The sequence below is a fragment of the Mixophyes fleayi genome, chromosome 6 (assembly GCF_038048845.1).
Source record: "Mixophyes fleayi isolate aMixFle1 chromosome 6, aMixFle1.hap1, whole genome shotgun sequence".
Taxonomy (NCBI): Eukaryota; Metazoa; Chordata; class Amphibia; order Anura; family Limnodynastidae; genus Mixophyes; species Mixophyes fleayi.
Window position 1 is genome coordinate 131,697,157 of NC_134407.1, and position 19,304 is coordinate 131,716,460.

Consider the following 19,304-nt stretch of genomic DNA (forward strand, 5'->3'; position numbering starts at 1 on the left):
TTACAATCCTTGTTTTCTATTTTAAATACTAAAAATACTTTCTTGTCCTAGCTGAGACTACCTTGTAAACATAAAATGTAGTGTTGTTCTATATATATATGCTCACAAGTTTATGAGAGTTAATAGTTGCTGGTTTTCCACCATGATCATGCCATATACACAGAGGATCACCTGGTGCTTCCTACAGTCACTGTGAAGAGCACTGCTACAACTTTAATCTCTAAGGGAATGTCAGGGGAGGTGTGGGCAAATTTGTAACTGCAATTTATTAGATTTTAGCAATAATTGTAAACAACCCTTGTATGATAAATACTATATTTATGTTACAGTAGGGGATACATTATTCCATTTAATATACAAGTTTTCAAAAAGAACACAGAAGTAATGACATCAGAACTTAGCAGACCTTCCCGATTTTCAGGCCACATATATGTCAAGTCAAGAACTTCATTATATTAAATGGTAGACTCGGGTAGCAGGAGCCACATTTCTCTAGTTGGGGAGAGGATTATATTTATGCTTCTTATATTTGGAGCCATGATACATCCTCTAATTTAAAGAACAGGCCTTTGAGACGTGTTGGCTGAACTATTTTGTAGCATCGGTCACAGAAGTAGGTAATGTAAGAGACATGTGACATGTCATACATAAACATAATTTTCCTCTACGATTTCTTTGGGTTAATATAATAACACAATTATATTAATAAATATAATGGTGCATACTAGTATTTTTTTTATAGATCTAGTAGCAGTGTTGATACATCTACGTGAAGAGAAACATTTCACGGTGCTCTGCGGCAGACTACTCAGCAGGTCACACATATAGACTAGCACTGTGTGCAACCCAGAGGGATAACAGATGATGGACAGGGCAGTGTTGGATTTCTAGGCCCAGATTACAGCAGAGGATCATTTTAGCCAATGTAAAACAGCATTTAGGATACAAATCAGATCCATCAGGATAAACTTCTCAGGAACTGTATTACTAGTCTGTACACTAAAAACAAATGCTTTGTGAATTTCCATGACAGTACAAAGAATAAAATAAATCTGCATACTGCATACCTGACAACTGTTCCTATTTAGGCAGGATATCCTGATTCGTAGGCTTGCAAAAGGAGTGGGACTTAACATGAAAGTAGTTAAATTTTATACAAATATGGTAATTTGTGGGTGGGGCTTCAGCAGATCGGGGGTGGGGCTTATTTTGTCTCGCTTACGGGACACGGTAGTAATACATACACCTCGGATATTGGGGATTGGATTGAGCATTAGGATTTGTGACAGTAAATAAGGTGTTATTTCTACTATTGATGCATTTGTTACTACAACTTTCTGTACTCTAACATATACAAATACCACACAGGACTCCTGCATATTATTACTGAACAGGATATAGCAGAAGAGAACAGCTTATTATAATCCTTCCCCCAACATTTAAGATTCTTTGTGGTTAGAAGGGGTGATACTTCCCAATTCCCAATGAGATGTCGATAAATGGGGTTAGGGATCAGAGCGCAGATGCTTGTCCACAATTTTTCCCCTGGAATGTTGGAAGGTATGTTATAGGAAAAGATACAATACAGCAAAACAGCTGTAATCATTACAAGAAAGTACATAATTTACACATGTTCCCCTCTACAAAAACTGGCAAAGTAGAGCCAATTTGCCATAAAACTCCAACTTCGGATGTAAGTATGCTTAGCGTTACTTGCCCTATAAAGACAGACAGAACAAACCGCAGTATACAAGTGTACGTGCAATATAAGGTCACATGAACATGCATAAAAAAATATTATAAACAAATCAACAGCTCTTAACAGTATAATTAGTGATCGAAATGGGGGTGTATATGATGGTATACCATACAGACACTTCTACTGCCTCAATGGAAAACTATCAAGTTCCAGTCACTTACATTCACATTACATTTTTTATACCACCACGTCTAAATTTCCACTTAGACCACAGAGTATTATCATTAATAAAAATATGCATTGTTAAAAAAAAATACATTTATATATATATATATATATATACACACAAGTTAACCCGTGCATGATACTCATGCATTCTAGTCAAATCAAGATACTTAAGGTCTTAAAAAGGTTCTTGTCATGCATTTGGGCCTAGCCCAGGCCTCCTCAGGGGAAGATCGTTACTTCCCGACGCAAGCGCCCTTTTTAATGTGTGTTCATGAGGTAAAATTACCTCACGAAAATGAGTTTGACCCCTCAACTTGTACATTTAGCCTTTACTATCCCTCCCACGGGGGGAAGGGGGGATGATGGAAGTTAACTGACTTGACTATTCAAATTTTTTTGTCAAATAATGTCAGTATACCAAATTTCAGGTCAATTGGATGAGCCCTTTCTGAGAAAATAGTTTTTTCCACACACACACACACACACACACACTAACACACGCCTCTACACATGTGTGTTCATGAGGTAAAATTACCTCACGAAAATAAGTTTGAGCCCTACCAAATTTCAGCCCTTTTTGAATTTTTTTCCCCACACACACTAAGAATTTAGTAGGTCAGTGTATAACTCTGCCCAGCAGGTGGCGCTGCAACTTGGTTTTTTTTTTCCACACACACACAGACAGACAGACGCCACTAAGCATTTATATATATATATATATATATATATATATATATATATATATGTCTCATATATATTACATAAATTAAGATGCTTTTAATGTGTACTGTGCAAACAATGCGTTTTTAAGGTCTATTTTGCATACACATGTTCTGTGTTAGCTAGTGGCACGCATATATGTATTTTTTAAAACAAATACTATCATTATCATCAATTTATGTAGTGCCAAAAATTCCACAGCGCTGTACAGAGAACTAACTCACATCAGTCCCTGCCCCATTGAAGCTTACAATCTAAATTCCCTAACATACACACATGCAGAACGAGAGAGACTCGGGTCAATTTAATAGCAGCCAATTAACCTACTAGTATGTTTTTGGATTGTGGAAGGAAATCGGAGCACCCGGAGGAAACCCATGTAAACACGGGGAGAACATACAAACTCCACACAGATAAGGCCACAATCAGGAATCAAACTCATGACCCCAGTGCTGTGAAGTAGAAGTGCTAGAAGTGCTAACCACTAAGTAAGCCACCATGCTCCTATGCCATGTAAGTCATCACTATCAGTCTGCACTTACACTTGTCCTGTAGCTGATGCAAATGATACAGCTGAAACCAAGCGTACTTATGATAAACCGAGGACTTAAATCGGCCACATTTGCGTTGGAACGCCCTCAGCAGACCATTACTGCAAATGGCCTACGTTAGTCTGTCCCTTCCCTCCCCCCATTCCGCCCCTGAAGTCCAAGACAGTAGGAAGTGTAATTTGCATTTGACATGAATTGCATGCAATTGCGTTCATTGGTGTAAGGTCCATTTCTGAGCATGTGCAGAGCTGCTGCATAGAAGATACGGCACGCAAACGAGCATGATTCAGGCCCAATACATTATAATATCTAGACAATACATTATAGTACATATATAGAACAATATACAAAAACAATATAAATAAATGTTAGTATATACCATAGTATAAAAAGAACTAGCACAACATTATACATTCTCTTTTTATTTGTATTACAGGAAACAGAGACGAAAGAAACTCTGCAGAAGGAGGTTATATGAATAAATCATGCAGGCTTTTGGTAGCTTTGGTTAGAAAAGGAAGGGTTAAAGTGATTAATCACTGGATTTCTTCAGTAAAAACGCATTGCTCAGCAGGCGCCAGACAGACCCCTGGCAACACACTAGTTAAACCATTTAGTTCTCCGCACCAAGAACTAAAGAAAGTTCATGTTTTCTCTAAACCGTATTCTTTCATCTATCAGCAATCAAGCAACTTTAAAGGGTGCACTGCTGTTGACATGACCTTTTGAAATTGTGCTGGAGTATTCAGGCCACACCAAGAGAAAATGGTTACCACAACAACCATACATCAAAGTAGTGTGGTAATTGCAGGGTCAATTTCTATCAGAACTCCGCTGCAGCAGATCACTACCGGCTAACCGTCAGCTCATGACTGTCATGTTTTGCACAATATGCAACCGCTACACAAAAAGAACATCTCTAGAGGTTGACAAAATACATGTATCATGGCAGAATGTACAGAGCAGGCTCTGTTCATCTTTAAAATTATGCAAATATATACCACTCATTAATCTTTACTTCTCATTTTTCCTACCTTCAGTATTCTTCTCTGTTGCTGTAGTCCCTCTGGGACAAAAGCCTGAGACTGAAAGTTTGACTTGTATGACTACTCTGTATAGACTGGTGAATTTGCACACAGAGGCATTGGGTCCCTGCTACGTTATGAATGTGAGATTGGCAGAAAGTGTTTTTGATGCGGAGTTCAGTTTGTAAGAAGCTGTTTTACCTCTTAGCGTGTATACTAGGGTACATATAGGGGGAGATTAAATTAGCTGCAAGGTCTGATAGGAACCTTGCACTATGTGTTCCTGTGCAGGGATATTTCAAATTACGGAAATGAAAACTTTGCTCTTTTTTGGTCGCTCCTCTTTGAGATGTGAGCACAAAAACGAGTGAAGATCTTTACTGAAACATCACACTGTAACACACCTTGTGATGCTACTGTGGAACTTTGCCACTAACTGAATCTCCACCTATAATGTTCAGCGAAAATGAACAAAGATTATTACAATAAACATATCGTGGAGACATCATGCGAGATTCCTACAGATCCTCATAGCTACAAATGACAATGGGGCCTATTTATGATTGGTGTTTGCATTAAATTACCTGGAGGACAAAGCAACTTTAAGTAATGTACACTTTAACAGTGCATTGCAGCAGATATCTGCTGCTTTGCATTTTTTTTCAAAATCCGTAGCAGTCACCATAGATGTGCTATATACCACAATTTAATAAGTTGTGAAAAGGCAATTACAGATACGGCCGGCGTACATTTCCGTATGTGTCATTTTTCAGGTCTGCTGTATGGGGAGAGTGTTGCTTTAGAGGGATCTTCGGATCTCTACCGGCATCTTACTGCTTTCGCCTCCAGTCACTATCGCGATAGTGACCATAGAAAAGATAGTACAGAGGTCTTCAGAGGAACAGCTGTTTTTCCTGACTGCTGTTCCTGTAAAAGTTTTTTAATAAATACACACAATCTTTCAATCCTTATCTTTGCGGTAAGGATTAAAAGGGATTGTGTTAAAAATGCCGTCTTTAATAAATATGCCCCAGTACACTAAATATACGTAATACATGGCTTTGTACTGGTTGGGGGTTCCGACAACATTCTTGAATGCAGAAACTTCAGAAAGTTATATATGAACTGGGAAAGCAAGTGTGCTCAATATGGTAGGAGAAAAAAAAAAATACAAGAAAAAACCCACCACAGTTATTATTTGTTCAACAATGAAATGATCACAGGAGGCAAGCGCTATAAGACTTGATTATAGAAAAAATATGTTAACATTTTCCAGTAAGCGAGAGCATCGTGGTAGCTATTTCTGCAAAGAACATTTGTACTGTGTGCAGCCAAATAGAATAATAGGCTCCATGTGTCAGAAACGTATGTGAATTCTACAGAGATTGCCGCCGCTGGTAGGGGCAGCGCTGGCTAATCACTGTGGGGTGCACATAAACTCTCATTTATTTTTCACTGTGTTGATTTAATACAATTTTGTTAGAGACTGATGACCTGTATAATGTAAGAAGTAGATATTACCCTATCGATTGTCACCAGTCAGTTTAGTTCTGACAAACTCAATGCCAGGACATCTGTGTACACAATTGAAGCATACCCCTCAACATTTTAACTTTCGGAATCTGGGATCTACTAGAAAAGTGGATGTGTTCCACTGGGGGCGTGGTCACATCACGCTGGGTGCATGACATGTCTCCCAAGGGCGTGACTTGTGCTTTTGAAGCGCTAGACCGCACCCATGCTCCCATCCCATGAATACATATTTAATATGCCATAGGTAAATCAATGAAAATAGAATGGATAACACAGAGAGAATGGTTTATTTATTAACCTCTACTTATATAATTATGAAAGAAAGTAGCAAAATATTAAAGGGTTCATCATAAATTAAGGATAACAATATCTATGCCAAAAGGTTTATCAAGTAAAGATGTCCTGGAACTGGTCTCCTGGCCGCTGGATGAGAAGATTTTATTTGGGAGACACTGGCACCACTAACAATATTTTTGGCACCTGCTTGACCAGTTAAAATGTGGATTTGTACAATGGGCGCCAATGTGTACAAAAGTCCAGATATTCACTGGCAACGTGGAGTGAATGGATATAGAAGGTGCATTTATCCATAATTAGTAATAAGTAAATGTTTATTATGACACTATGAAGCAATAACATGTTGCCAACAGGCAAAAACATAAGAAAAGAAAACAATTAATAAGATACTATTCCTACATTTAATACCAAGTTCTATATATTCAATATTCACTGATCTTGCTGAATAGGATTGCCTATGATGAGAGCAAAGAAAGTTCTAGAAGAACAGAAATTTACTTTGTGGGCAATACCTTCCTGTAAGGCTTAGTCCCACTAACATGTGGTGATTTGGTGATATAAGTAATTGTTCTTTTATTATCCGTTTGTTCACCTGTGTAATCACATATTGTTCTTTTTTTTACGTCTATCTATACTGAGCATCTCGGACTACACCACTAGCATACTTCACATAGTTACAGTTATCAAAGGTAAAAAAATAAAATTTCATCAAGTTCAAACTTTTTTTTATAGCTATTAGCAATATTCATCCAAAAGGCGCAAAGTCAGCAAAGGAGCTACTAATTTATCACAGTGAGAATATAAAATCCATTCTATAAAATGGAAAATTGTATAATTATTCGGATCAATCGCACCTATAGTGTATTCTAATAATTACATCTGGGGGTGCAATTTCTAGTAACAAAGACATCTTAGTGATTTTTAAATATAGTTTATGAGTTACATGGCTGCCTACCCTTACAGTAAAAAACCCTTTCTATGCTGATGCTGAAACAATCTTTCTTCCAGACAATGTCACTTTGTCACCTGCCTAGTTCAATAGACAAAACTTTAGTTTGACGTTGAATATATTTACATAGTAATTAGGTCACCTCTGAGGTATCTTTTTTCAAAAATAAGTTAGTCTAATTTGTCTTTGTTATTCTTTATAATATAATAATCACTCAATCTCCTTAATTAATAAAGTTGCTCACTTTTGAACCACCTCTAGTTCTATTTCTAACTTTTTTATACAGAGGTGCCCAAAACTGTAACCCACATTGGCGATATGGTGTGACTAGTGACAACATTACTTTTCTATCAAATGCTTTTAGCTCTCTTTTGAAGTATTTTATAATGGTCCTCACTCATTGATTTTCACATGTATTATCATTATTTCTATTAGCCAATGAAGTGAAATTAAACACAATCTGTTATATGGAGATATAGTTACAATGCACATGACAAAGTAAATTTTACTGAATAAAAGCTGGCACTTTCAATTAATATAATAAATACAATTTAAGTCAAATAATATATATTTTGACTCAATGGGGGAATTAAATTCCCCCCGAAGTACCACTGCGCTAAAACTATTACAGTTATTATGGTAATTCTAACTTCGTCTTTTTGCTCGCAGCTTCGCGGGCAGAAAGCCGGGTTAATAGTATAATAACGGCAATATCTATAACGCGGCGGTAATTCGGGGGGAATTGAATTGGCCACCATGAAGTGATGATCTGTTTGCCTCATTCACAAAAAATATCCCAAATATTTCCAATTTTGCCTTCTGTTTTCTATACTAAAACAATATGCAACATCTCACCATGCAAATCAGTATTTAATTATACTAAATTTTACTTCCACAATAATTTGCATAAGAAAGTACTTATTCTTTTTTGAGTCAAAGAACTGAATAGTCGTTTCACTATAAAAATAGTAAATAAAATTTCTATATCACAAAAGAAAAATGTGACTCAATTCTAAGTATGATCACCTCCAGAAATATCCTTGTAATTATCTAATTAATAATGCTAATGCTCTGTACTGACCAGCTGCTTCTCTGATAATGCCACGCTGTTTTGTCCCTGGAGTAAATTATAGGTTACTATAGAAAACGGTAAGTGTCTATTACACAGGATTTACACGCAGTCCATAGTCTCACATCTCTGTGGACAATCCGCTGCTATAGACCACAGCCTTCTGCCACTATGGCAGAAGACTTCCAATGCGGTGTACTGAATCCCAGAGTAACAAATATTTTCTGTTTCTGGCTTAATGCTGGTTTATTGCTGAAAGTCCATTCGCCATTTTCCTATTTCGGCGCCAGTTGCTCTTATGCTGCTGAGATAGACGCCTCTGATAAATCCCTATCTCAGAATATTTCAGCTGCTACTGAAAAGAACATGACTTAATGAGCTTTAACTCTTCCACCACCACTAATATCCTGTAACACAGCACAACACAAGGTCACAAGAGCTTCCATAACAACGATGCAGTTAAACTTCCACACACAGAAACAAATGGGGGAGTCTGTCTCCGATATCGCATTTCATTTTCTAGCAAATGATGTGAAACCCACTGGGGACAAGACGACTGTTTCTGGTTCTTACCCATTAACTATTTACTGGGCCCGGCTCTAGTGTATGATGAACTACTGGGCAAATTCAGGCCTAGTATGATCTTAACGGGAATGGATTCACACTATCTCACTTAAAATAAAGTTTGTTTTTGTTAATAAACTATTAAATGTTTGTTAATAAACTATTTAAATAAAGTTGGACAGTTTTACAAAATTAACAATTAATATAAGAAATAAGGGGTACTTGGCACATCAACACTTTCTTCACATTTTCCAATAAAATTTCTGTAGTTATAAAAAATGATCATGTCCCTCCATTCCCAGTAATTATACACCAGATTTTGTGCTATGAGTTAACGCAAAAGAAATATAGGACATCCCTCTGGCAATTTCTTTCGTCAGTTTCTAAAATCCAGTCCAGAATTATTTTACCGCAAATGATCTGAAATCTCAAAGTTATATGTCTAAGGAAACCTCACCATTCTCAGTTAAGTAATTGTCGATGTTTTTGAAAAAAAAGGGTGCCAAGGTGAAAAAAGTTATATTGGCAAAGACTGTGACTTCCCTGGGAAAACAAGTACTTGTGTACACCCCAGTCACATCACTTGAGATTTAGCTGTTCGGAGTCTCTTAAGTAAACTCTCACCATGCTACATGAACATGGTCGATCAACCAAAAAACATACAATAGTAATCTCACTCCAGACAGATATTTAAGGTTTATAGGAGTACAATGGTACTTTTATCCTTTGAACACGCATAACTAGAGCAAGTGAAACTGATTAAGCTTTAAAATCCCCATTATAGAATACATCATACAAATAGGACTGTGTTATAGATTCATTATGCTGTCTATAGCACTGTACTTGTGTTGTAAGCGGTCACAGTGAATGTCCTCAGGCTGTAAAATGGACATAATTTAAGTTTGTCTCTTGTTCAGTATAAGGGGCTGCGTAACATTAACAGAGGTGGTTAGTAACTTTCCTGTACGTCTGCTGGAATATTCTTGTCAATATATGAATATAACAGGTTTAGAAGCTTGTCCTAGTTGTGCATCACCGATTGCGTGTGTGTGGACTGTTTGGGGTTTATTCTCAAATGTACTGATCTTTCTATAGAAATAATAATAGTACTGACTTCCCTATTGACGATATAATGCACGGAACACGGTGAAATGATATAGCAGGTCACATGTTCAACACAAAATCCAACCGTCTAAAATACCATAGAGGATTAGATTGTTCGTGAGAGTTTGCAGTGCTACAAATTGTTGTTCTATGGTTGTTAGGCTATAATATTCCTCTCAGCACTAACAAGTGTGCTCAGCAGTAAGTATGTGACCCGGCTAGTGTCTTCGCCTTTTTTTTGCAGTAAAGGGTATGACCAGTGAGTGTACCTACCTAGCTTCTGGCATATTAGATGTGGTTTCAATTGAAGTCAAAACAAAATAAAAGACAGTTTTTGGAGTTACAAAACAGATCTTCTGTGTTCTGTTCTTATGGCAAAGACAAGCCCTTGTCTCTCACGGAAAATATGTGCCTTTTTTACAACGCAATAAAAAAACATTAAACATTACTTGTTTCCTTTTCTGAGTGTGAAAACAACTTTGTACTCAGGAAAAAATCATTCTAAATGCATGCTACCATATTTTTGTGAAAGGCTATAGAGTATTCAAGTCACTGAAGTGGACCAATAGATAAATTACTATGACAGCGGTAATTTATGTACCAGTATATATTTTTCCTTCCTTACCTGTTATTACATAAAAAGACATTTAGCAGAATTGTTCTGATTTTTGTTGCCCTCAGAATATATGACACAATAGTTCCTACTAATAGAAGGGTCATCATGGCCTCTTCCAGTCAGTAGAAGCAGAGATTGTAAATAGGGATACAACACGCGTTAATCACTGCCTTTTACCATGAGATTTAAAATAAGAGTTTTACATTGTTGGCCTGTAGTTCTACTGTAAAATTGTTTTATTACTAGATTTCTTTTTTCTATTTCATATTGATCACAGCTAATAAGCATAAATAAATGTTAAGATCACGATTTTCAAGTTTCCAGCGCATGTGTCACAACTCATTAAAGATATTGTATCAGGAGACATTTTCTGTAGTGTGTACCCAGCTTTACTTGTACGTTACTGTAACTGTAGTAACAATCATATGTGGTATTGGGAGTTTACATAGAACTTACATAAAGTGTTTTCCCAGAAGCTCTCCAGGAAATACAGAACTGTAATCTAAACACTACCAAGTGTGGTTACATTTCAAGAGATTGTAGTTCTGAAAATATGACATATATACATATATATACCTTCGGTAAAACACAAGCCAAGTGAGGGGACTTCTCTGAATGTGGATCTGTATTAATTATTGTGTCCAGGTATTCACTAATGGTTACCCTACATGTTCCAAAACCTTGCAAAATCACATTTAGCGATCTGCTAAGGAAGACGCCTGAGGGGGAAAAAAGGTATAAAAAAGGCAAATAAAGTCCATTCTTAGGTGTGATAGTGATACATAGGTAATTTGCTGCCACAATGATAGCAACACTGAGCTTTATAAATAGTGATTGCAAAGGCAATTTTCTGATAAAAGAATAGTCTATTATCGGAAAGTATTTCTGTTAAGTATGATATACACACAAGTGCTGACAGGGCAGATTATTTATTGACCTCAGTCAGTGACTTGAGATGTGAAACAGACTTTCACAGAAATATGACAGTCGGCAACATTCAGAATAATTTTAAGAATAAACAGAGCTGTTATTACATTAATGATAGTGTGTAACAGCGCTGTTTAACCTCTCTAAATTGTATACAAATATGTCGTCATTAGTTCCATTTTCTGACATATGCAAAAAAACCGAAAAGAGGGACATGAGATATGGAAGAAGCAGCTGAGATTTACATCCAAAAGAATAATACGTCTGTATATTCTGCATTTGATTTTAAGTATTTCTAATGTGGAATACCTGCATTCATGGATTATTATTTTTTACACCCATACTTCCACTCACGAAGGAAAGAGTTTACTAATAAAAAAACATTTCCTAACATATTGAGGGTCACCTATCACATTTCTGAAAATGTGCTTATGCGTCATAACCAACAGCAACCAATCAGCTTTAATCTTTTTACTGCAAGCTAATGAAAGCTGATCACTAATTGGTCACTATGGGTTACTGCAAGCTAATGAAAGCTAATCACTGAATAGTTACTGAAAGCTAAGTAAAGGTAATCACTAATTTGCCATACGGGTTACTGAAATCTAATGAAAGCTAATCACTGATTAACCCATAAGGGTTACTGCACATTTGTACCTAAGTTAGTACATTAACTCCATTATGATCCTAAGACAAAATCTGGTGATGCACCAACAGCTGTCTCTTACAGCCTCTATTTTGCAGAGCATACTGAGAGTTGTAGTTCAAAAGAAGCAGATATGAAGGATTTACTGAAACATTCCAACAAAAATCTAAAATTTTACGAAAACAAACAACCACGCTGAGAAAAATCCAACTTATAGCTATCTGCACACTAACCCCTAGAGAACATATTCTGTAATCGTAGTTAACCATTTCTGTAATTGCAGAAACAAGGGAGTGTAACAATGCATAAAAATCTCAGCACAACTAGTCCAAGCAATGTGAGTATTGTGATAAAGCTTAGCACTGTCAAGCATGACAACTTGGTACCAGTGCACTGGTAACTTACATATAAAAAATTATTTGGGGCAGAATTTTCCTTTAAATTGTCTTGGTTACGTACAAACTGCCTATGTAACATAAAGTACACAGGTACTGCATACAGAAAACCCACTTCAGATGTTGCTACAGCTTATAACCACATTATTTCCAGCCTTGCCCAAGGTCACTGCAAGTAGACACTGGCACTGAGACCAGATGCACTGGCTTGCACTGCATTAAACAGCCATTGCAAATGTTTTGTGTGTAGATGAGTTCAATTCCCCTGGTGGAAACAAACCAAATGAATTTAAACTCAGCATTGGTCCATTAAGAACGTAATATCACAACAGGACTACACGTCTGCAGGACAATACTGCAATGTTAACCCAATAGTTTCTAGCTATAAATGTTACACTTGCCAAAGTAATTGATTCTGTAGGGAGAGAAATGTGCCAGCCAGCTGTTCTAACACTGAGAAAACACATCATATGATGATAGAAAGGATGCAATATAAACTCTTCACTGGATGTTATATAAACAGCAGGTGGGCTTATTGGAGTAAATGGGCTAGCTTCTAATGAAGTCCAGAATTTCACCCGCCTCTTTAGGAAGTCTTACAGACTGGAAGCCTTTGGAACCCAGGAAAGTTAGTGATGATTCTCATCAGCACTTGGACAATGTCAGCCCTCTTGCGTTCCCCTTTGCTGGGGTCCGAGGTCATATTCTCTTTTTCTTATTTTTGCATGTATAAATACATAGATTCTTAGGAACAGAAGAAGGTTCGATTAAAATATAAGTTTAGAGGAACAATAAGCTGTAAGAAGTCTCTCCGTCCCTTCTGAGAGATTATTATAATTATTTCCATGGTGCTAGTATTCTATATTTCATCCGAACTCTATTATGCTTTACCTGGATGCTCACTCTCCCTCCTATTACCAATGCTTGGACCGTGCATGAAATATCCTTATTAAATAAAGAGCTGAAATCTCACATATTCCCGGTAGTTACTATAACCTTCAAATTTATTGATTTCAAGCAAAATTTTATGGCCAAAATAAAAAGTTTGTTTGTTTGATAACCTTTATATAGCACCACCAAATGAAGCAGCATTTATCTTACTGCATTTAACCAGCATTTGATCAGTCCCTGTCCCAGTACAGCTTACAATCTATATTCTCTACCACATGAAAACACGCATACCAGGGTTATTTTCACACAAAGCCAATTAACCTACCAGTATGTTTTTGGATTGTGGGAGGGACCTGGAGCGCCCGGAGGAAACTCACGCAAACACGGGGAGAACATACAAACACCACACAGGTAATGATCTGGTCGGAATCAAACCCTGGCCCCAGTGTATTTACTGAAATGCTGAAATGTATTGTTTATTTCTTACAGGTTTATCTGGAGGAGATGACATTGAATATATGCTTGGCAAGTCTGGGGTTGAATTAGTGGGAAGGATCACTGTAAAAATAATAGAATTTAAGGGCTTGGTACATGAATAAGAAACCACAAAATATGTTATTTATAGATATACAGTTTTACTAGACTGAAATGTCATATGACATATCTAAATTGTTAATAGCAGCTCACCCCATGGTATTGTCAGAGGAAGATTTTTTCCTGGCTGTACTCTAGCACCGCGGAGCATTAACAGAACAGTAATTCAGAATCAGCCCTAGAACCTGTCCTGTGCAGCATGAACATCAAGCTGACTTAGGGCAGCCAAAAAATGCCTGGTGCTGTGCAGCTTTTCACATGAAATTCAATCTTAAAAATAATAAGCAGGACTGTCAATCTACCATTGCTACCCATAACACTTTGCTCTATGCTTGCTTGGAGCTCAAGATAGCCATTCCCTTTCAAAAAGTTGAAAATTCCCTGGTAAATATGGTCTTCTGACTTAAGTGTGTGAATAAATTTAAAATTTTATATATACATACACACACAAGTTACAAGAGCAGCACATCCACCCCACAGAATGCACTGAAATTTGTACACTACATGTTGATTACCCTGGCTGGTCACATTCTACTTTAGACCCAAGTCACTGAGCTAAACAACACAAAAATGCAATATTAACCATACAAACATTTTTATGGATAATTTAATTTAAGACGTAAATAAACCTCATCCTACCAGAGGACTATATTACGATATTTAATTTCAATAATTTATTCTGGAGATTTATAATTCATCAGTGCACCTTTAAGTTAATGGTGTCAGCACTAGGCTACATATTTTCAAATACAATATTTGTCTACACACTTAAATAACTTGAAAATACCGCTGAAGAATGATTTGACTTAAGTGCTAGGTAGCTGCAAGCTAAAATATCCCCAAACAATCCTCAAACAAGACAGCAGTGCTGAGGTTAAATCCCCTGTTCTTTTAAATTCCTAATTAATTACACCCATGGATTTAAAGCCACATTACTCTCTCTGCTGCTAAAGGGACTTAGAAAACATTTCATTTCCCTTAAAGCCAATTATGCAACACAGATATAATTTGTAGAAAGAGGAGAAATATTTTGTAATAATATATTAAAACATTAATATTTAAACTTTTTTGTCAAAAAAAACATTTGCTGAATAAAAAAAAAGAAAATTGTTCACAATAACGCAATTGTAAAATGTGATTGTAAGCTAGTTACTGCCTGAAAACCATATTATATTTAAAGTACATTATTGTAAATGAACCCATTCACACCTAGGTGTAAGAGTACAGAAAAGCCCTATGGTGCGTTAAAAACAATTTACATGCTACTGTTTTCTACTCCTACACATTGAGGGGCTTATTTTAAGTTGAACACAATTTGCGCTATTGGCGTATAATACACTTTTTTACATCTGAGCATGCGCACAATGCACTTATTTCGGAATTAGTGCTTTGTGCGCTTGTTCAGAAGTCAAAAAGCGTATTATACACCATGAATGCAATTTGCGTTTAACCCAACCTAGGTCCCTGAATGCTCCACAAATCAATAACGCATTGGTTTTTTAGACAAGGTATTTTTTTGTTGTTGAAAACACAAAATGCATTGGAGTGATCAAGGCCTTAGTTTGAGAATATATTACATCTTACTATTATTAGTGTTTTATATCTTTTGGTGTTGAAAAGGAAAGTATTCTAGAAAAATATATTTAAATAATAATAATAGTATAAATAAAAAGTTCACTCTTCTAAACCGTTCCCTATACATAAAATAAATCATATGGAAAAAACGTGAATTGAAAGCTATCATGATTCGATCAGTTTTCTTTGTTACAGTGAAACAATGTCTAAGGCAAGGATGCTTTTTGGAGTGTCATCACCTTTGGGATACTGTGTAAGGGCACTGTCACCACTATGTCACTGTGGTTATTATTCAGCTAATTGGATAGCTTATCGGCACCTGATTAATTTGGGGGTGTTGGTTAAACACCATTAGACAAGTTAAGATCTATAAATAAAGCAAACAACGTATTGTTTCAGAATTTCAGGACTACCGATTGTCTTCTGTTAGCATCCAAATGTAGCGAGTAAACTTTGGAAGAGCTGTGTTTGTTATAAGGATTCCTCTCTGTCAACAGCACACTATTTGCTAAATCCACAGGACTTCTCTGCATTGGTTCAAGCATCAAGCCGTTTGTCTTAATAAATCCAGCATTTTCCTCTTCTAACAAAGAAGTTATTCAAGCAACATCTATCACTTAAATATTATGATAATGCAATGTAGACAAAGATAACACAAATGTATCTACCACTCTTCACCACGTATCACCTGAAAGGTCTGCATCAAAACAAGTTTACCACTTTCGTTCCCCAATTTAAAGAAGTTCAGAAACCGTTTCCTTAAGGCTATGTGACACAATTTTATATGTCTCGGCAAACTGATGGGCAGTATTTTAAAGGGTTATTTTAGGTGTAATGACACCTTGCAATTACTAGCATTGGAATAATATCTTCATATTTTATGTATTATTTCATGCACATGAAATCTTTTTTTTTTAACTCTAATAAATGATCTACAACAACAGAAAGATTAAATATTCTTCCATTGAAAAACTAATTATTATTTCATCCATTCAAATAACTAATATAAAAGGTAAATTACCTAATATTCTAATGCAATACCTAATATTATAATGTAATTCTGAAATATCTGAGAACTATAATATTTACTTTATAAATGTCCATTATCATATATTAGCCATACACCAAGTATTGGTATTTTAAATTACACTGCAAATTTTATTTTTTGAATTTTTTAATCACAAGAACATGAATGAAAATCTTCTAGCTTTGTTGTTGTTGCTGAAACTAGATATTTTCACATTTGTAATACATCTGTCTATATATCTAATACATTTTGCATTAAAAAAAAATCAGATAACATCCATGACAGCAAACCTAATACTTGGTAGTCAAATGTTACTATACCAAATACAAGGATATATGTATTATTTTCACGATTATGATAATAAGTTATTTTAATCTGGTTTGTGTTTGTAAATATATCCCTACTTGCACACTATTATACCCTCTTCCTGGTCATTTGTATATGTAATAATATAAACCATTTTTTTTGTGATTAATAAAAAACATTAAAACACCTACAATTTTAATAACTGAAATAAATGTTCCAAATAATTTCTGAATACTTACATTTACTCACATGATAATGTGTTGTGTTGTGTAAATTACAAGCAGCATTCCTCAAACAGGTTCTTTCTGTTATATCTCAATGCAGTATACACATTTTAACAACCAAATTTAGTCTGAGGGGATATTGTAAAATTAATGGAGTTAGCATGAAATAAAGCCGTATTGAAGGTGGAATACTAATAACTTCCTTATAAGATTCCGCTGATGACTTAAAACCTCCTGTACGATTCTACTGCCTATTGAGGACTAGTAAATCATTTTAAGAAAAGTCCTCAGCGAACAGCTGGCAACCCATTTTTCATTTTATTGCCTTCATTGACTTAAACTTAACTTAAAAATGATTAAAAAGCTCTGTTACAGATTAAAATGTAACTAGCAGCTTTATCCAATACTGCCTGACATGCATAAACGATTATTGAATTGTATATATTAATTGGCCTATAATGGAATGATTACTACACTTATTGGAAAGTGAATCTGTGCATTACTCTACAAACCATGTATATTTTGCTTTGGGTTATTTTTTTGTATTTGAATATTATATATAGAAATATTAAACAAGAATAAGGCCAAAGTTTTGTCAAATTTCACATTGCATGCTGATAATAAATGGCATTTAATAGAGCAGAAACTTACACAGTAGGGCTATTAAACATCCATTTATTTTGCACTGTTTATTCACTTTTTCAACTTATAGTAATCAGCCCCTAATATATATATATATATATATATATATATATATATATATATATATATATATATATAATTTAACAAAATATATATAACATATTTAATAAAATATAAACTGCACTTGTGTGCCTTTTATGGATTGCAACACAATTTCTTCATTTATTGTTTTGTTTGTTTTTTTTTTACAAAAAAAGAATGACCAACATTCACTGCATTGTTTCTTTTTATCAGTATACGCTGCAAAATGATCATGTTGTGGTGTTTTACCACACAATACTGTCAAATTCTGTATGACAGCAGTGTTGTTATCAATCCTATTTTATAACATGGGTCATTAGTTCCTTTATTCTGGCGATGCATGAAAAAGTGTTTTAAATATACTTTTAAATAAACTAAATTATCCAGTAAATGAAAAGAAATATAAATACATCCACAAATAACCCTGATCAGAAAATCACACACACACACACACACATATATATATATATATATATATATATATATATAGACACACACACACACACACACACATATACATACATACACAGGATATATAAAATGATGATATGAAAATGCTGTGTAAATAAACTTTTGAGTTTGCAATTGGAACCCAAACCAAAGACGTAGCCAGGAGACACAGAAGTTGAACGAGTAGAATAGAAAGTGATAACAACGGACTTACCACAGTCTAGAAGAAGACTCAGTTTCTCCAGCCAAAGTACTGTGTGCTTGGTGTGCAGATTGTCAAGTGAGTGAAGAAGTCAGTGTGAAAATAGATGGCTCAGAACTCAGGCTGTGTAGACTCCCTTGATCCACACAATTGAGCAGAGAAGGAGAGCAGCTTTGGTACTTCAGCTCTCCCCAGTGTGGGTTCAAGGCAAGCACTTAGCTCTGAAGTTTATTGGGTTTCATCAAAGGAGAGCTGCACATACAAAACACAAGTGAGAAGTTCGGTTGATCCTCCTGTCCAGGTGCTTTTGTGCTGACTGCCCTCTACAACTTCAGGAGGGAGGGTATGGACAGACTGCTTTGGAGAGAGGGGAGGGTGTGTGGGAGAGGAGAGAGACATAAGGAAGGGGGTGGCTTGAGTAAGCTTTCAATCCTAAACAGACAGGTCTCCAAATGCTTTGTAGGACAGGACGATGCTGCAGTGTATTATAATGATCTATCTGTTATATATTCATTTCTTAACAACCCCTGTTCAACTATTTCATCAACAAGGGTATAGAGCCAAAAACTGTGCAGAAATTTGCTTTCATTGTGGTTATTTCTGGCTAAAATACACCAAAAAAATGTCATACTGGCACGAAGAATTTACCAGCTGTGCCCTAGAGGCTTTTACTTTTTTAAGTTTTAAGAAATGCTCACTGAAGAGCTGATGGCAGTAAATAAGTTCAAAATGAATCATCTGTGTTTGAAACCACAGAAAGTAATTGGGATTACAGTCTTGTTTTTTTTTTTGTGTCTGTTGAATTTAGTCCCATTTTTTTCAAACAGCAAAGTTATGAGTTGTACACCCCCAAAATTACTGTATACAGCTCTAGATGGTGCGTCACTACATGACATAAACACAACATATTGCCTCTCATTTAGTAGTATATAGATATAGACATATCACTGACTATATTAAAAACACAAGAATCATGTGAAACCACACTT

General features: G+C 35.6%; 1 protein-coding gene across 2 annotated transcripts in view; it reads right to left on the reverse strand.

Moving 5' to 3' along the window:
• Window positions 1–18,694, reverse strand: part of EYA2 (EYA transcriptional coactivator and phosphatase 2) — a 116,145-nt gene extending 97,451 nt beyond the window's left edge. For both annotated transcript variants that reach the window (XM_075176447.1, XM_075176446.1), the window contains exon 1: window positions 18,328–18,694. The gene's annotated coding sequence lies outside the window, so the exon portion shown is untranslated. The remainder of the gene's footprint in view (window positions 1–18,327) is intronic.
• Window positions 18,695–19,304: the final 610 nt, after the last annotated feature.